The sequence below is a fragment of the Copidosoma floridanum genome, unplaced genomic scaffold, assembly GCF_036245765.1.
Source record: "Copidosoma floridanum isolate Cflo_tuat_1 unplaced genomic scaffold, Cflo_Japanese_pri ptg000004l, whole genome shotgun sequence".
NCBI lineage: Eukaryota > Metazoa > Arthropoda > Insecta > Hymenoptera > Encyrtidae > Copidosoma > Copidosoma floridanum.
In genome coordinates this window covers 1,437,237-1,457,193 of record NW_028321881.1, presented here as the reverse complement: position 1 = coordinate 1,457,193, position 19,957 = coordinate 1,437,237, and positions in this window count along the sequence as shown.

Here is a 19,957-nt window from a genome sequence, read left to right as displayed (position 1 = left end):
AAAAGTAAAACAATTATCTGAATGAAAATGCTCAGTAAGCTATGCTGTCTAATTTTTATTCAATTTATTGATATTTGTCTGGATTTTTCTCGAAAATTTTAACGCAAATACAGCAAGCAACCTTCAGGCGACTTAGTGATATTAACGCAGTCGAAATCAAACTATACTATACAACAGTCACAGCATTTACTTTCTTTTAAAAGGGAATTTCTACATGTTCCACATACATAAGCTTCACTGTTTCTATTAGTATTTAAAATCTCCTCCAACAATTTAAACGTGTCCTCTTGCATGTATGCATTCAGTAAGTAAAAATTCACAGATTCTTCTATAAAATGTTGTACATTTGATTCTAGATTTAAATCGTCTTTTTTTAGAAGATATTCACCATTTATTGTATTTAGAAATGTACATTCTAGGATATTTAACCACTTTTACATCGTATAAACTTGATCTTTTTTATTTCTCTTCTCGAAAACCTTTCAAGATTTTTTGCACTGTAATCCAATAACAGTAGGATCTATTCCTTTTGGCCGACCAATCTGAGATCCACTTTTAGGCATTTTTATGCATCACACTTTTACAGGTTCATTGGAATCAAAACTCAAAACAGAATTTGAAAACTTGTCAATACTTTCAGTTAGTACAGGTATTTTTGTATTTGGCAACTTCTTATTCATTTCCAAATGAAAAGTTTTTACCATTCGGCATCCAATTGCTAGAGTTCTTTTGGCAATGAAACTGACATGAACAATGTTTTTTCAAATTCCATTACTAACTTTTTAGTTTCCTAGAAACAAAAGTTGAGCTTTAAGATAAACCATCAAATGTATATAAATTTGCGTTAGATTTATGAAAATTTTTCGCACACAAAGTAAATTACGTGCAGAAAGAACAATTTTTTTTTGTGATAAATGTATGTTAATAATACCTCTTGAAAAAAAGCTCCATCTTCTTCAGTTTCATATTTATTGCGAATTTTGTCACAACAAGAGTTTTTTTGAGCATTAATCTAAAATATTAATTTGATTCATATAAAAAACTTACTTAAACATAGTGATAATACATTATTAAGAATCTCTATGTAAAACCGATGTGTAGAAGGAATAGTTTTATGTAATACGTGTTAATATACATGGAAAATACCTTGTCAATAACAGCTTTATCATGATGATCAGATTGACCACCAAATTTTTCTTCGCACGCATTTTCTTTAGAGGAAAGCTGAAAAAAAATGATTTGACAACTATTATTCTTTGTTCACATTTTATCTACATATACATTGTCACGTTCATTACAGGAAGCATTTAAATTCTTATGGATTTGTTACAGAGACACATATAAAGAATATAAAAAAGATACAGAGCATGAATTAACAGCAGCTAGAATATACCTCTACTTAATTCATCTTAAGTTGAAAACTTGAATAAAATTACTTCCTATAATAACGTTTTAATTAAAGTAATGATTGTATATAAACCTCATAATCTATACTAGGCCACAAACTGTTAACCGTATAATTTGTTGACGAATCCTTCTCAGTAAGTGGTGTTGCTAGGGGTACATCATTCTTTTCTATCTTTTCATAAGAATTTAGCATGGAAGCTGGAGATTTAGGAACCATATTAATTTCGTTTTCTACTTCTTGAACCTAGCGAGGCACAAATAAATTTAATACAAATTAATAATAAATGTTTGAAATGATAAAAGTTATTAAAACATGTACTTATAAAAGAACAAGATTAGTATTATTTTAACTCAACCAATTGTACACAATCGTTGAAATAGTCATCACACGCATTTACTTCAGAAGTATTTTGTGCTTCTGCGTTTTCCAATTTTTCTCCAGGATGTAAAACTGCTTCTACAGATCTAGATTTTTTATTTCTTGTTATATCTGCTTCCACCAATCTTGCTTCCTTGTTTCTCGTTACCTCTGGTTCTACAGATCTTGCTTCCTCGTTTCTCGTTACCTCTGCTTCTACAGATCTTGCTTCCTCATTTCTTGTCATCTAAAACATTATTACTTCGTTAATTCATTTATTCAAATCGGTTTTTCGTGTTTAGTTTTACTGAAATTTTTTATTATAAGATATAATAATTCTTTAGAGAGGTGTTGGCTCACTGGTGAGCATGCTGTAGGCACTGGCTTTTTACACCTGCCTTACAGGTGTAAAAAACCAAGGCAGAATTTCAAAGTAATGTTAGGATATAGTAGGAGTAATGAATAAGGTAAGAATTGTAGTCAAATCAGTACAAGTGCAAGAGCGTCAGCCTTAGCTGCTCTCTGAATAATGGCTTTCATTGGGGAAGCTAGAACACTGGAAGGCCAATCCGATGTCTTCTCCCTAGGTTCAGAGAGTGCTGGCTTAACCGGTATGGTGGGGAAGCTTGAAGAGGGATTCTCATGGGGGAGGCTCTCAATTGAAGAAGGATAGGAAAGGATAGGTCATCACTCTCTCAGAGAAATGGTAAGAGGCCCTTACTTACTAGGCCAAAAGGCTGTAGTAAAAAAAAAATCAAAAACAAATACATAATAACAATTCTTACCTTTTTCAGTGGGTAATTATGATCATGGTTAATGTCGGTGATGCGCAAGATATCATTTTTTACACTAGCTTTAATTTAAGCTGTGCATCCTATTTTTTTAGACCTACGTGGAAAACATAGTAAATAAATAAAGTGAAAAAATACATACCAAGATTAATTTTTTATATTACAATTTAGTTTGGCTTGAAATTTATTTTTTTTTAATTAGGCTCATAAATAAAATTTCAATAAACTTTAATTTTTTTTTTTACATTTATAGATCCTTAATAATTAACTACATTTTTAATTATTTGTAATGAATTTTAATTTAGGAAAAAGGCTTTGAAAGAAATAAAAGGAATTTAATAATTATAGTACTCAATGTTTAATGTGTTGAAAAATATGTTGAAACTTGATATAAAGTTACAAAAAACATCAAATCATTTACGTTTTCCTCTACATCTTTATTTGATCTTTTTATCTTTTATTTTTAACAACCCCTGTAGTATTCAGCGTTTGTATTGCCTCATTTTTGATTTACCAATTCTGCGACTTTCTGCAAACACCAAGGCTACATTCCTGAGGTGGTATCGTGTAACTATTTTTCCCTATGTTATAACATAGGCAAAAAACGTTACACGATACTATGCCCCTGTTGCACACATTTTTAAATATCGAGAAAAAAATATGTAGGTACAAATAGCCTCCAGGGTGCCTCGCGGGTGTGCTCGGCGATTAAGTATATGTGATGGTTATAAAAATTTGATGATTTTATGCATTTTTTACTCACTGTGATGGATATGATGGAAAATCTGTCTTTGAATCAACTTTCTTTTTTAACCTAGAAACACCACCTCATTCACACTTTAATGTAAAACTGGTGTATTCCCATTTTGCATTTACATCTTTGCCATTGCTGTGAGCTGTAATGTAGCAAGCACCGGTATTTTCAAGGTACTTGGTTTTTGCTTTATTGTAGTAGGCTTGACTCGTAAAACTTTTACCCTTGTACAACGCCTGCGTTCCCATTTTTGCACCGGTGGATAAGTAGTGTCAACAGTTGACGTTTTGCGTTTTGTGTTTTGCACAGTCTGGAGCCGTCTTCGTTTCGAACTTTGGCTATCACGCCTGATTCAGGCAATCTGAAGCCTGCGTCGGAGTATGAATACACTTGATCTCTTGTTGATGTACTTTGTAAGTAGGTCCTAATGAAATTTCAAAACGATCAACTTATTGACTTTAAACTCTGCGATATTATGCTAATCAAACTGTGAAGCCGTGCATCACTACGCCGTATGGACGAGTGCAGTCAAGTTGTTGACATGTTGCGGCCGGTACGCAGCTACAGCTACACTTGTTTCCTTGTTCGTTGCAGCGCCACACTGGCCCTCCGAGCGCGCATTAGGCTGCGGCCACATAGAGTGCCAAATGCGTAATGCATAATACGGAAAAGCCACTTAAGCCCATCAGAGTGGGAGAGAGGTCTGCAGAATGGCCTTTCCGCATACCTCTTTCTCACTCCTACGGTGTCTTATGGGCTTTTACGCATTCCGCACCCACATCCCTCAGCCTCAGGTCGCGGCCGTGGTCACGTGGAGCGCAAATAGCCTGCGGAACGTCACTTGAGCCGCTGACCTCTCTCTCACTCTCGTGGCTAAAGTAGTTCCGCTATGACGTTTCGCAGGCTATTTCCGCTCCATGTGACTGCAGCCTTACCTACTCATTGTCACGCACTCGACCTATGGGTATAGTCTCTGATATGTCGAACCTATGTGTCTTACGTAATTTGTTTTTTCGCACTTTGTTTAACTTACCTATTTTTATTCAATTTGTATTGTGTACACGGTTTTATAAATTATTTTGATTTTCAAATAAATATGCCATCCACTAAAAAATTGATAACCCTTGAAATCAATGAAAAGTTCGCTTCGTTTAAAGCAGTGAGTGACATCGTTACTGCTGACGGGTTGCAAGAACGAGAAGTTTTTCGGTTGAGGACATCAGACAAAATTAAATCATCATCTTTGAAGGACGATGAAAATGTAGATAGTGATTTAGTATACGTAAGGATGATTTGTAAGTGCAAGTTCGGTGATGATGAAAGACAAAGGGGCATTGGTATTAGAGAAACTCGGTTCGTACCTCAAAAGTTATTATTTTACGTCAAGTGGTGGAGGGTAGGGTAGGTGGATGTATTAGTTAAATTTTATATTTACTGCCTTTGAATTTCACAAAATGTTCAAAATCAATTAATGTACTCATACTCTAAGTCTTTTGATTATCGATCTTGAATTGCGATTTTGAACGGGAAGCTACGAACAAAATTCCTTGAAACCGATCAAAGTGCGGTAGTCAAAACTGGGAGTACAAGTGAATGTGTAGGTTTGTTCATTGTTCTTCCCATTCGATGTCGATATTCGCTGACGATAATGAAAGGGACTCTTCACTGTACATTAATTTTATTATATTTTTATTTTTATTAATACACTTTGTTACAGAACAAGCTGACTTGGTTGTAAGGCATTCATACAATTTAACATATCAAAAGATAAGAAAACATTATTCTTAAAAAAGTGCGATTTACATCACACACAACATTCAAAGTCAAAGGTTTATTTATAAAAAATATATAATAAAATACTTATAAAATATTAGAATTACTCAAATACTATAAATTTTTTACATTTTTTTTCGTACTCTGCCAGAAAAAAGATCAAATTTATCAGATCATCTAAGAAAATAAATTGATCAGCAACTGGGATTGAATGCAAATAAGAAGCTCTTACAGGCAAGCTTGAATGAAAAAAATGTTTTTTTAACTTGCAAAGATCTGACCAACATAAAATCAAAGTTAACAGCGATGGAAGGGGATGATCTCGAAAAAGCCATCGACTTTTTAGTGAACGAAAAAAGTAAGTGTTTAAAAAAAAAAAAAATCAAAAAAAATATGTAATGCATGTCCTAAGAGTATTATAATTTACAGCTGTTTTTTTATTAATAATTTTTCTATTGTATGCTTGTATAATATATTAAATACTATCAAGTAAATGTTGATGAATAGTACAAATTTTAGGACGTGTTCCGTTCGACGCGACAGCCAGGTGACAAAGTTTTCAATTGGAACGTTCCGATAGAAAAGGTGTCGCGCAACAGCCTCTATTGCTCGTGAAGTCGAACAAACTCACTTAATAGCCACAAAAGCTGTCTGCTTATTGAGAGATTTTAGCTTTTGCAACAAATACTTAAATTGAATTTTAATCAATAAGTTATCTAATCAATAAGTATTTATTGCAAAAGCTAAAATCTCTTAATTAGCAGACAGCTTTTGTGGCTATTGAGTGAGTTTGTTCGACTTCACGAGTAATAGAGGCTGTCGCGCGACACCTTTTTAATGGGAACGTTCCAATTGAAAACTTTGTCGACCGGCTGTCACGTCGAACGGAACACGTCAATAGTTTAAAACTAGGACATGCAATACGTATAAATTATTACTCATCATATTTCAAAAATTTCAATAAGCGTACATCTCATCAAGTAAAATCTATTTTTTATTGAATTGCTTATTTTATTGTTTACCAAACCTAATTCTATTTTTTATTAAACTGCATCGTAGAGATTCTTACAGAAGAGGACAATTTTCAGGGCTCGATGTTTTATACTGAAGATATGAAAAAATCTTTTTATTCATGTCCCGAAATTTTATGCTTAGATGGCACGTACAAACTTTTACGACTGAACTTGACTGTCGTAATTTTTTTAGTTGAAGACTTCAATGGCTGCAGTGAAATTGCTGCAGTTGGCTTACTGGTCAAAGAATATATGCCAAGTTATAGAAAATTGGTTAAATGTTTTTAAGAAGCATTATCCTGAAAGGTGCAAAACAATTCAAACAATCATGACGGACAAGGATAGCACAGAAAGAGGCGTGCTTTCTGAAGAATTTCCAAATGTGCCCTTGCTTATTGGCCGTTTTCACACTTTGCAAATTTTTCAACGCACAGTGTCATCAAAACCAATAAGTTAAGCTGAAAAAGAAAACGGTTTAAAAATTTTGACTGATTTAGTATACAGCCCTAATGAAGAATTGTATATGAAAAGTTATAAACTGTTATGCGATACTTCACCGGCCTGAATAGTTGAGTATTTCAATCGTAATTGGCACGACATTTGCCTACAATGGACCGAATATGGGATGACAACTAAAAATTAAGGTAATCTCAAAAATAATAGAATGAATCCCCTAATCAAAAAGTCAAAGACGTAATAGAAAAACATAATACTCTACTAGCATTTTTAATGAAATTCTTCAAATGGTCACAATTACATCAATTTCAAAACGATTATAAGTTGTCAAAGTCATTTATAAGTAAACCTATGACTAAAATATCTGGAATTGCATCTCAAACAGCTGAGGCCCAATACATAGAATTACTAACTTCATATGCATTTGAAAAAATAAAACCAAATCTTTTAAGATGTTAATTTTTAACTTTTCAAAATATAAACAAAATCGATAAAACTTGTAAAGTTATGTCGGAAGGTTCATTGTTAGGTGTGACCATTAATTCGTGTGAATGGGCTTCCTGGAAACGGTTGGAACTACCCTGCCACCATATATTTGGTGCAAGGCTTATTTTTAATTACCCGATTTATGATAAATCATTATTTGCCAGTAGGTGGACGAAAAAATTCGTCACAGCTAACCATCGCATGTTTTCAAGTGATACAGAGATCAGTGACAAAAGTGACTCAAACGCACTATTATCGACTTCAACACCTGCATTAAGTTTTAATAATAGTACTAAATCTCAAAATCCAGTTACAACTGTTCCACAAAAGAGAAAATACTTGCAGCCTCTAATGAAAGAATTAACTGACGTAATGAGTGCGAGTTGTGCAGAAGATTTTGAAAAAAAAGTAGAAGTAATCAAAAAACTCATTGACAATTGGAAAGACAATCATGATATTGATACTACTTCTATCAATAAGACTACCAAAGTTGTAAACAGTTTACATAAAAGTTTTTCTGAAATAGATCTCAATAAAGGAACACAAACTGTAAAAGACGTTGAAATGCCAAAGGCGAATAAAATAAAAGGGCGTCCATCAGGATTTTTAAAAACAACACCAAGAAGGCATAAAAAAGAAGTTACTTTAATAAAAAAGACATAAGTAGTTGTTAGCAAAGTCAAAAAATTAGAATTAAAAAGTAAAATCTTCATTTCTCAATACTTACCAGAATTAATAAAAAAGAAAGAAATATATGTAGATATGTATATTCGTTTTTAATCATTATAATCGAATTAAAAATGTAAAATAATTCAAAAAGTGTATTGAGAATTGACACCAAGTACTTAAAACAATAATAAGTATTATCTATGTTTACAAAAACAAAAATTTATTAATAAATAAATAAATAAATTATGCAATAAATAAGATTTAAAAAAACTAATCATCTTGCCTTATAACTTATATACCCCGAAAATATCAATAGTACAATCTACACTGTAAACGCTAATTGGTAAATTTTGACGTTAGGATTTGTAAATTCTTCCGTTACGCATTTCAAGACTAAATTTTTAAAATTAATCTTTCTAAATTTGTGAAATCACAAATTTACTGTTTTCAAAGTGTTACTTGGTCTCATATTTTTTGTAAAAGTGTAGGCTTAATAATTTACAAATTAAAAAAATTTTAATTCAGAGGAATTTAAATTGTTATGTCTAATTTTAGAAAATTACTAATTCCAAACTATTAAAATGGTTAAAATAAAAGATTTTAATTTAAAAAAAATTAATTATGAAATTTTACCATTTTTAAAATAAGAAAACACAGGCTATACATTTGTTGAAACTTTGTCATGATTTTACTATTTTTAAAAACTAAGAATAGAATTTTACAAATTTTAATTACTACAGCCTTTAATTTTAGAATATTTCAGAAATAAAATAAAAAAATAAACATACCATAATGATCAATTATCAAAACAAAGCTTTTAGAGATAGTAGAAAATATTATCCATGTTATTATTATAAAAGGACAACAGCACTAATATTCTGAGAAAAATAATAGGTAGATTAACCACACATTTCTGTTTGTGTAAGATAATTCAAATCTTAACTGCAGTGCAGTTTGCAGACTCTACATTATATACTGTTCACAGCTGATCTCCAATATCTGTAGTAGTTAATCTACTTATTATAACTTACTTTATATCTTTTTGGCATGGTGCTGCTGTCGCATCAGGTATTCAGGTGACGCCGTACAAGTATGTGTCAACCGTACAAAATCCTGTAGTCAACCCGTGCACCGTGCAAGGGTGTCTTACTTAGATAATTGTTTTACTTTTATTTTTATTCAAGAAATGCATAAAAAGAAATAAATTAAGATTTAATTTTTTTTTTACTTCCATGAAAAAAACTATGATAGAAAACATTCATTCTTTCACTTGCCTTACCGCTAAAAATTTTTTTATTCTATTAAAACTAATGAAAACCTTTTTAGTTGTTAAAATGACATTCAATCAAACCACTACCTTCAAAAATTATTTGCATCTGATATGTACAATTGTATTTGAAAAAAAATTTGTCATTAAAAAATAAGTCTTCAATGAATTTTCAATAATGCTATAAATATAATTATAATTTTATCTATGTATATGTTCAAATTGAACATACCTTATATCTGCTTATGCATGGTGCTGCTGTTGCATCAGGTATTCAGAAATTCAGGTGATGCCGTGACGTCCTATCGTGCATGCTGGTGTCTGCTTATACATATATATATATGTGTGTATCGTACACCGTGTACCGTGCATTGTACACGTGATAGACGTTAAAACATATTTAAAACCGTGCGCCTCGTACCGTGCGCCACAAGTGTGTGTCAACCGTACAAAATCTTGTGATCAACCCGTGTACCGTGTACCGTTTACCGTGTACCTAGCAAACGGGTGTCTGCAAAAAATAGTCAACCCGTGTGCCGTGTACGTGCAAGGTAAACGGTACACGGTACACGGTTGGGTGTACCTAGACACTGCCATTATATACCTATAACTATACACCATTTTATCACATTGGTCAAATGTAACTTTGTTTAATAGTAAATACGAGTTGTGGTCTGCTGTCACTAATAAGTAAGGATACGAGAGTTTCATATAGGCAGATCCGTTTTGTCTAGATTGGGAAATCATGACTAAATGAAGTCTGTAAAGATTATAAGAGGTTCGTTCTACGAGTGGCAGATGTAATATTATCATGGTTCTATTTTCTTGATGCACAACATCTAATTTGCTTAGAGTGCTCATTTTACGAGCACAAGGATTTTCTGTTGGTGCTACGAATTTCAGATTTTCTGCCAGATTTTTTACATCCCGACCTACGGTTCTAAATAGATTTGCAGAAAACAGCTTTGGATGTGCTTGACCTCTCTGTAAATCATACAATATGTCGACTAGATCCTTATGGAAACGAATAATGTGACCTTAGGTAGCCTTAGTTCTTCTAAGCTAAGCTAATAAATGAATCAGATGTCTGTCGAGAGTAAAATCTTGTTCTGAAGTGAATTTCTCAGCAGCTTATTTAAGAATATGCTCGTGGAATTTCATAGTATTACATAGTTCTCTGAATGCCGCTGCAAAACTGTGGATGTTTTGTTCACACAATTTAATATACTCTTTTTAATCATTGTGCTGATTGATGATATTAATGTTCATAACGATGAAATCGTCTTCTAGGACTAAGCCAAAAAGTCCTTTAGCAATGCTTCCAATAATTCCAAAACGTGTTAGTCTTTTTGTTGGTATGCTGGGTGGGGAAATAATGTTATCTCCCAAATAGGTTCCAACATTATTTATTTTGTTTAATAGCGTTGCTTTGAGGTTTGTCAATCCCATTATCTTTAAATTTAAGAGGTCCATTTCCATCTAGTGGGTATAATTAGGATAACCAAACTGTGCAATATAATTTCAAAAAGTATTATTGATCCCTTGAGAAGGTGTTTGTTTTAATGTGAATTTATTAACATCCAGCCATATCACAATCTTGCAAACAGGTCTCTTAATTTTTGTTACACCGATTCGTTAGTAGTATATTCCAGGGATTGTTTCAAGTGTTTGTATGCTATAGTTGCCATGATTATCATAGTTTAAATCAGCACAATCCTTAAGCACTATTGTCATTAAGATGGCCAATACTGTCCACATTGTCGTGTTTTTTTTTCTGGAAGACATAAAAAATATATTTCTTACAAGGATATTGTTATAAGAAAGCTGATTTTAATTTATCCGTGTGTTTTCATATGATTTTAGCATTGGATTTTTCAAGTAACACATTATATTCCTCTACAACTGTTTTAACCTTTAGGGGTCCATTATAAAGGCGATCAAATTTATGGAATCGCATTTCTTTCTTCACCCACACATTATTTTCTGGCTTAATACTTAGAGGCATAAACTTTCAATCATGTTATGTTTTTGCTTGTCCTTTCATCTTTATTTGTTTATTTCACTAATATTAAGCGAATATTAGATTATGTACGAGTGCATCGGCAAGTGTGCTTGATCTTAGGTCAGGTACAGAGACTAATATAATGTTCTTAGTCAGATAACACTTTATGGTTAGCAAATGGCAATGGACATTTGGTGTCATTCGTAATTGACTGACGGTATAAAGGAAAACTTTATCAAAAGCTTTATGAGGTGTATCTCTTAGCACAGAGGGTTCTCTTGTTTTTATTCTTTTAATATTTTCTTTTGACATTTGCTGTATTTACAAACATAATTAAGAATATTATTTATTATTCCAGGCCAATAAAATCGCTCTCTTATTTTCCGATAAGTTTGGCTTACTCCCTTATGTCCTTCAGCAGGGCTGTCGTAAAGTAGTCGTATTATCTCATAACGTTCTTGAAATTTTGGGAAATCAAAATTTCCGTAACAGACAGTAATTTGTACAGATGTTTTATCGAAAGTTGTTGAAAACATTTCTGTTATCAATCCAGGTTCTAATTCGTCTGTAAGATTTTCCTTTCTTTACATTAGGGAAGTTTTAAGATTTTGTCTCAACAATATTTTTGCAAGGGATATAAAAGCTTTCGTAAGTTTTCTGAAGTTACTAAATCGGTGAATGTCTCATTATTAACGATTGACAGTACATTATGTCCTCCATAAGGTAATATTAAAATTCAGCCAACGTTTGATTTCTTTGACTTCAAATAACTAAAGTCCAGTGCAGCTGTCGATCTCAACAGTCTTGAAACAGATGTGACTGGTTGACTATCTTTGCTAATAAAATGAGCTTTATTTCCCTTTCTGTATATGAGACAATATCTGCTCGTAGTAACATAGTTTATTAGCTTGGCTTTATTAACGTTCTTATAATTGTCAGTTCTACTACTACTATCACAAAGAGTAACATACGACTTTTCGTAATGTTGTTTGTAATGATTGATCAGTGAGAAAGGGTATAAGTCTGATAGTAGCATAAAATCAGGAGCAATACTTCGATTTATTGATTTGTTTGCATAGCAGTTTATTTGTTTGTTGTTCTCAATTAACTTATCTGGGATTTCTTCTGCTTTTTGTTCCAAGTCCAGTGCACTAGACCATCTGTTTTTTGCAATAATAGAAGTACTTGTGTGCATTAGTGTACTAGAACTTACGAGTGTATTTCCTTGAATACAAGGGGTGATTAATAATTTTTTTTTCATCATATATTTTTTTAAAATTTTATCTTGATTCAATAGGGGTTCAAAGTTCGCTACTCGTCTTAATAAATCTGCATTTTTTTTATCTAATACAAAATTATAAAAACTATCGGGATCATAGGTGTCCATTCTGATTTATATGTCCTGAATTTGAGGATCCTACTTATCTCTATCAAGAAATCTAGTAAATGATAAGAAATCCGTATCAGCTTGCTCGGGCTTATGATCGTTGTTAGACTTGTCTAAATATTCTTGAATACTTTTGTTAAATTTATTTTTTAGCTTTTGTATTTCTACGTAAGTAATCTTATTAATATTGTTGGTCGTAGTTTTAGGTTCGTCTTTGAAAACGTCATTGTTAGAACCTTCACTGAGTGAAATGGGTGTCACGAAAATTTCAGTACTTGTTGCGTCTAAGTCGAAGTCAGTATCTGTATTTGAATCTACTTCCGTTTTGGTCAATTTTGTCGTAATCCACTTCGTCTAGGGTCATATACTGGTAGTTGTGTATCTTTTCCTTACGATTCTTTAGTATCACTTGGGTAATTTTTGGAAAACATACTTGTAATTGCCGATGCACCAAGGTCAATTATATTTCTTCTGTATTCGTATTACCAATGTGTGATGTTGAGACTACTGTTTTTGAAAAATTTACTTTTAACGAGCTAGAATCTTTTGATGTATTTTAAATAACATTTCCTAATATACTTAGTCAAGATGTGGATAATGTCTGTGGCTGTGGAATTGTTTTTGTTAGAGTTCTTTAAGCAATTACACTATAATTTAACTTTCGCCGTTCCTTGTTTGTTTTTGAACCAAGAGGTCGTCCTGGACCTTTGTCCAATATAGGTACATTTAATTCTGATTTAGTCATGTTCTTAGATTTTGTTACTTTTACTGTCTCCTTTCAGGTTGTTGGCCATGCTTTAGGTCTGATCATCATTAAATTAGATGTTCTTACCATTCTTTTTCTCTGATTTTGTAATTCTGTTTTGTTCTTTTCCTTTATTTTCTTTCAACCTATGGTAATCCATTGTTTATATGATTTTGCGCATTGGATTTGTGTATAGTGTATCAGCATGGTATTGAGTTTTTCCGGCTTGTATTTGAAAGTGTATTTATAATCGGTAAATTTAAACATGCAGCGCATTACACGCTGACCAAGATCGTTTCTTGTATTCAATGGCTCATGATTGGCTACGAGAACGAATTAATTTCCTAATAAATAAAAACGAGAATGATTCATTGCGTATAGCGCTTCTTAGCATTCCTATTTAGTTGTAGAATAATTAATTTTGGCTTTGCTTAGAGTTTTTGAAAGATAGGTGACAGCATGGTCGTACCCATTTTTTTCTTTACTTAATACCACTCCAAAAGCGTAGTTAGATGTATTTGTTGTGAACTTAAATGATTTACCAAAGTCAGAAAATTGTAAAGTGGGCTCTTAACATAGATGGTCTTTTAGTATTTGAAAACTCTTTTCTTGCATACAGTCTATTTAAACTTTTCTCCTTTTCTTTGATAATTTTGATAATGGCTAGGCAACTTTCAGAAAATCCTTAATTAAGCGTCTGTAGTATCCTGCTAGTAAAAAAAACTGTCTTATATTTTTCATAGTTTTTGTTCGGTAAAATCTCTAACGGCCTGCATTTGTTAGGGTCTGGTTTAATTTTTTGTTGACTTACTATGTGCCCAAAAAATATTACTTTTCTGGAAAAATTTGACTTTATCTGGCTAGAATACCGTATTCCCTGTTCTCAACCAGTTTCAAGAGTAATCTAATTTTACGATCATGATCTACTAGATCTTTTGCGTATATAATAATATCATCTAAATACACTCACACTTCAACATTTAACTCACCTTATAAAATGAGATCCATTAGTCATTGGAACGTGGCAGGTCCATTTTTAAAATCTTCGAGCATCCGGCTATATTGGTAATATTCATGAGGTGTCGTGAATGCTGTTTAAACTTATCATGTTCAGCCATAGAAATTCGTTGAAATCGACTTGCTAAATTAAAAACTGAAAAATATACGGATCTTCCCAATTGGTCCATAATATCTACAACATTGGGCAATGAGTATGCATTACCAATGATTTTTTCATTCAGTTATTGGAAATTAATCACTACCTTCCATCTTTGATTTCCATAGCTATAAGGTTTTTTAGAAACGATTCACAGAGGTGAATTATTCAGTGATAATGAGGGCTTAGTTGTTCCATCGTTAAATTATTTAACAACGTGTTCTTCTAAAACTTTTTTGTGTAGCGGTGGGTGACGATATTGCTTAGCATCTTTTATAATTTGAACCTCTGCCTTAGTATCCTTGATTATTTTTAGAGTTAAAATTAGCGTTCCTTAAAGTGTCATAATCGTTAGGATTTTTGTTACCATATCGTCAAAAATTGTTCTGATAATAATAATAGTTTTTGAACTGATTTTGAAGATCTCAGTCCCTCTCCTGATTCTAATTATTTTCACGGCTATTCTGTCCATTAATTAATTGTTAATGTAATTTATTATTATTTCAAAAGTTAATATACAGCCTATTAGCGTGATGATTCTGATTGTCAATCTGTTGTTCATTAAGTTGTACTATTTGATAAGTTAAGAAAAGCTTATCAGGATACCTATTCTGTTTTTAGTATGAGTTATTGAAATTATTTTTAAAATTAATATGAGGTAGTCCTTGGTATCACGTATCTGAGATTAAACCTGCTCTTATTCAGCTCTCCAATCTTAATGCATATTCAAAGGCATTGGCTAAAAAACCAGGTTCCTTGGCATCTGCCTGCTGGCTTGTCATAGGTGCTAGTTTTTTTATAAACATGTCTAACGCCATGTCTTTTATAGGAGTCATTATATGTGCGTTGCATGTATTGCCTTTCTCTCTCATTAAGGCCTTCTCAGCACCACTCAACAGTAGGCTTACATAATCATAATATTCACCAACCAGTTAACCTTGTCGTTGGCACACTCTCTGCATCTGAGTTTTATAATAAGCAACGGTTTCCCTGTCACATACTTTTTTTTCAAATGGGTTATAAATGCTTTGGGGTCTTCGAAATCTTGGCCACTTACGCTTATGCGTGTGGCCCCTTATAGATTCTGCAATACTGCTTTGTTACATAAGGCTTTTTGATAATCTCTGATTCACCTTTCTCTGTCTTAAACATCTATTTCATAATTCTTTAGCAGCATACCTTCCTCATTAAATAGAGGAATGCAATTAATCGCACGCTGAAATGAGAAGTTAGCATTAGGAGATTTCATCAGGGCTTAAGCTACTGTTATATTAGTATCATCGTTTTAATTCACCATTTTCTTAGTTGTATAATTATCTTTACATGCGTTTTTTCAGTTTTTTTATTTATTTTTTATCATATATTCTATAAGTGTGTGTGATGAAAAAAATTATACTATTATTTTGCTTTGTTTATTTGTTTTCTAAAAATATTGTATTAAATCCTTAACATTTATTGCAAAAGACATAAGTAATAAAAAAATTATTAATTATATGTGTGTGTATGTGTATGTATATATCTCTAATATAAGCGTTTGTTTGGCGCATGCATGTGCAATGAGTTTGCTTTAATTTTTATAGATATACGTATGCCGACGGAACGATAAGTATACCATGTGTATGTGTATGCCTGGAAACTGAAGTGAAAGACTGTAATCAAGCGCACTTGTACGACATCATTTACTTTAAGCAAGAGAGTACATGGCACAGAGACTTTTTATATGGCCTGTGCAGCTATATATTCTAACTTCTACGCCACTGTTATGTAAGGCAGGACTTAAATCTCTCTCTTCGCATTGAATGAAAGTATTCGCCTTGTAGCGCGTTAAAATATGCTGTTACTGTATTTACTCTCAGCCACTGACTAGCATACGTATTGTAAATAACGTATGGATCTGTGTTTGTATTTCTATGCGTTTATGCAAGTACGTGACAATGCAGGTGTTGATGCCAACTATACTGTATGTATGTCAATACAGGACTCACATGCTTGCTCATATGAGGTGTTTAGTCCTGTTTTTTTTATATACTGTGGTTATACATTACTATAAATATATGTACTACGACCTAATATGAAATAATATTGATACACCCATAAGAGCGTTCTGTATGTGCAACGGGCAATTTATGTGCCTAAGAATCATGAATAAGGCAAGGGGATATGACAATAAGTTTCGAGTTATTAATAAATTATTAGTGAATTTCGACACTTTTTATTCTTTTCTTCTTTTAATTTTGAGAGTTTTCTTGTCACTAAGATGATTAAATTGTCAAATTGTTTGTTAATTTCTGCTTTAAAATTAATATTTTCATTTTCCGATAGCTCAGTGTTTACTTTGTGTAAGTTGTCGTAATTTTGGATTTGATCATCAATTGGTTGATCACGCTTTGGTTATCACTTGATACTTCCAAGAGCCACGAAGTACACAGTCAGCTTTGTTAGGTGATGACTTTCGTTAAGTAGGACTCTTTGAAGAGTCTTAATATCTTATCATAGAAGGAATAAATATAGTTTAAAATAGAAGAGAAATAGAGAATACATTTATTTATGTAAGTCATCGCACAACAGCATATACTGATTCGCATTATTTAGGAGTTCCACTAACTGTTGGATGTTATTATTATCATTTATTAAAAAACAATCATCTCGACATTTTATAGAAGTAAGATTGGACTGCCTACATTTTGGAATACTGGAAGTTTCAAGAGACTTAAGTACTATTTCAGCAATCCACGGGGAGCAACAACTTCTATTTTTTATGCCACAAGTTTGACAGTATGTTTTCTCATTAAATGTACACGTAGGAGTCTACTTCAAAAAAAATTTAAGTAATTAACAAGTTGGAGAAATGGAAATCAAGAAACTTGAAAACTTTAATTACTTTTTTTACTTAGTTCAAAGTATTAACTAATAGTTTTAAAATTATAGGTGCATATATGACTGAAAAAAAAAAAAAAATCACCATGAAAATGCTTCCAAGTGAGTTGAGCTATATTGGTGACTCAATCGATGTGTTAAAAAAATTAAATCAAGGAGTTGAGTATGAAAAAAGTAGAATACAAATAATAAGAATAAAATAAAAGAAATTAGAAAGCAAAAACAGTTTAAGTGCATTTCAAACTAAGAAAAAAAAAGATGGAGCACGTATCAGGTGCAGAAAAAATCGACACTTCAAGGCACAACGTACAAGAATGAGACAAAGTGATAATTAATGAGAGCAAGGTGGTGTGCTGATGCAACGAAACTGGCTCCAACAACAACAGCAGCAGCAGCAGCATCGAGGCAGTACGGGCAAGGCCCGCGCCGAGGCTAAGATCGTGAAGCTGGTAAGAGTCAACACCGTCAAGGAGGCAGTTGGCAGAAAAATAATGAATCACAGAAAAATGGAGATGGTAATAAAAGTAATTTTGATATGGGATTTGTGCCAAGATTTAATAAGTCGCATGTAAAACTCAATAGCTCTGTTAGCGTCGTTAATAGTAATTTGATAGCGGTAGCTCAGATCCTGTTGTAAATGATAATTAATATTTTTGTGAATCTATTGAAATAAAATAGCCGATGAATGTAAAAGTCAGTGGTAGTCATTTTTGAAAGCAACTAAAGATGATTATATAAAACAAAAATGTCATATTTATAAAAAATCAAAGTGCTAACTATAAAAAATGTTTTTTACGTAAAAAAATGGCTAGAAATCAAACGAATTATGAAAAAGTAACTAAAGTTGAAAAAATAGTATCAGCAGGTAACAAGATAAAAATTTTTTATTTAAATAAAAATGAGTTGCATTAGCTATTATAAGTGATGATGTATATCATATGATAAGTGAAATTATAGAAAGTGGATCAAATTTAATGATAAAAGTTAGTCAAGGGACAAAAATTGCATAGAACACTAAGTCATGTAAACGTTAACTGCTTCAAAACAATATGCAGTATCCTATTGCTAGATGGTTTACCTGAATAATTAGAGTCAATTTTTTCAAAATGGAGAGTTTATTTTGAAAATATTATGCATTATTTACTATTTAATAACAACAGGTCAAGGGCAAACAATAGCTCAGAAACTGTACATATCAATTTTAATAGACCTTCTGGTTTAAATAGCGAGAAGTCTTTTTCAAGTTTAATCAATAATTTTAGTAAAGTTGTCCAAATTTACTGAAAGAAATCAAAAGATTAGGTATACAATTATTTTGTTAACTATGTGAGCTTAACTCAAAGTGATATAAAATAAAAGATTAAAAGATTTAGGTGTAATATTTAAAGGGTATATATGAATAAAGATAAATGTAATTTTGCCAGCAGAAAAAGTATCTCTTTTAAACCATGTCTACCTTATATATATAAACTTAATAGTAATGAGAAGTATAATAGAGACGTTATTGAGATGTCCACATGCTTATAAAAAGATGCAAAGGTACATAGTAGATTTTTACTTGAAAAAGTAAGAGCATCAGCTTAATAAAAAAAAACTTTTACTAATATTATTAAAAAAAGTAAAAAACCCTTCTTAACAATGTTTAGAGAAAATCGTTGTACTAAAAGTGTTAAGATTCATAAAAGTAGAGTTTCAAAGAAAATACCAGTGAGAAAAAAATTTTAAATAAAAAAAAATTGACTAAGGAACTTTGTTTAGAAGACTGTTGGTCATAAGGTTCTAATAGATAATAAAATAGTAGTTGCAAGACACGTTGCTATTATCAAAGATAACACAGAGTGTATTTACTTACTATTAAAAGACAACATAATAAAAATTAATTAAAATGGAGGTAACGCTGATCTCAAAAATGCTGATTTTAATAGAAATATCAATGATCAACATTAAAATTCGAATTTTACTAGATAAAGAACAGAGCCTGAGAGATACAGAGACAAAAATTTTGTGTATAGTTATATTGAGACACTTGTTGTTGTAATGATGAGATGAGTAATAATAAGTCTGAAGATTGGGAAACAGCAATGAATCAAAAAATGTTTTATTTACATTAAAAAAAATCTTGTTTTCTGTAAATTAATCAAAAGATCAAAAAGCTTTTTATTAAAAATGGATTTACAAAGAAAGAGCTTATGTCATTTTCAAAGCTAGATAAGATAATGAAGATTACCAACAAAATAGTTCAATCGCTGGTAATTATTTACCAGTTGCAAAAATACAAGCTTAGACAAAGTTTACTTTCTTCTTGTTTTTAAATAACCTTATTATTGAAGAGGAAAATCTCGAAACAACGCTACTCAATTTATTATAATTAAAGTTTTAGGAATTGCTCATTTTAATAAGGCACGCTAAAGTTGTAATATCATCTGATACATTGATATTACGATCTTAATTTTGTATGTATAATTAACTGATCAGCTTGTTTACGTATAAAAGTTGTACGTAGTCTTTAGTTATAAATCACTGGAGCTAGAGACGCTTAGGCTTGACTACTGGTGAGAAGGTGAGTTTGGGAGTTTGTTTGACCTACGACAGTAAACAAGTGGTGTATAAGTATTACAAAAATAGTCTCTAAAACGACTAGAATTATAAGCCATACTAAAGGAAGTAAGAAAGGCAATTCCCTTGAAGATAAAAATGTTTTTAAAAAATTTATGTTGAAAAACTGTTATGTTACTTATTACAACTTTATTAATATACGTGCAAATTAAATAAAACGCGTCTGCAGTTATGAAGACGATGGCACAAACATTAACTAA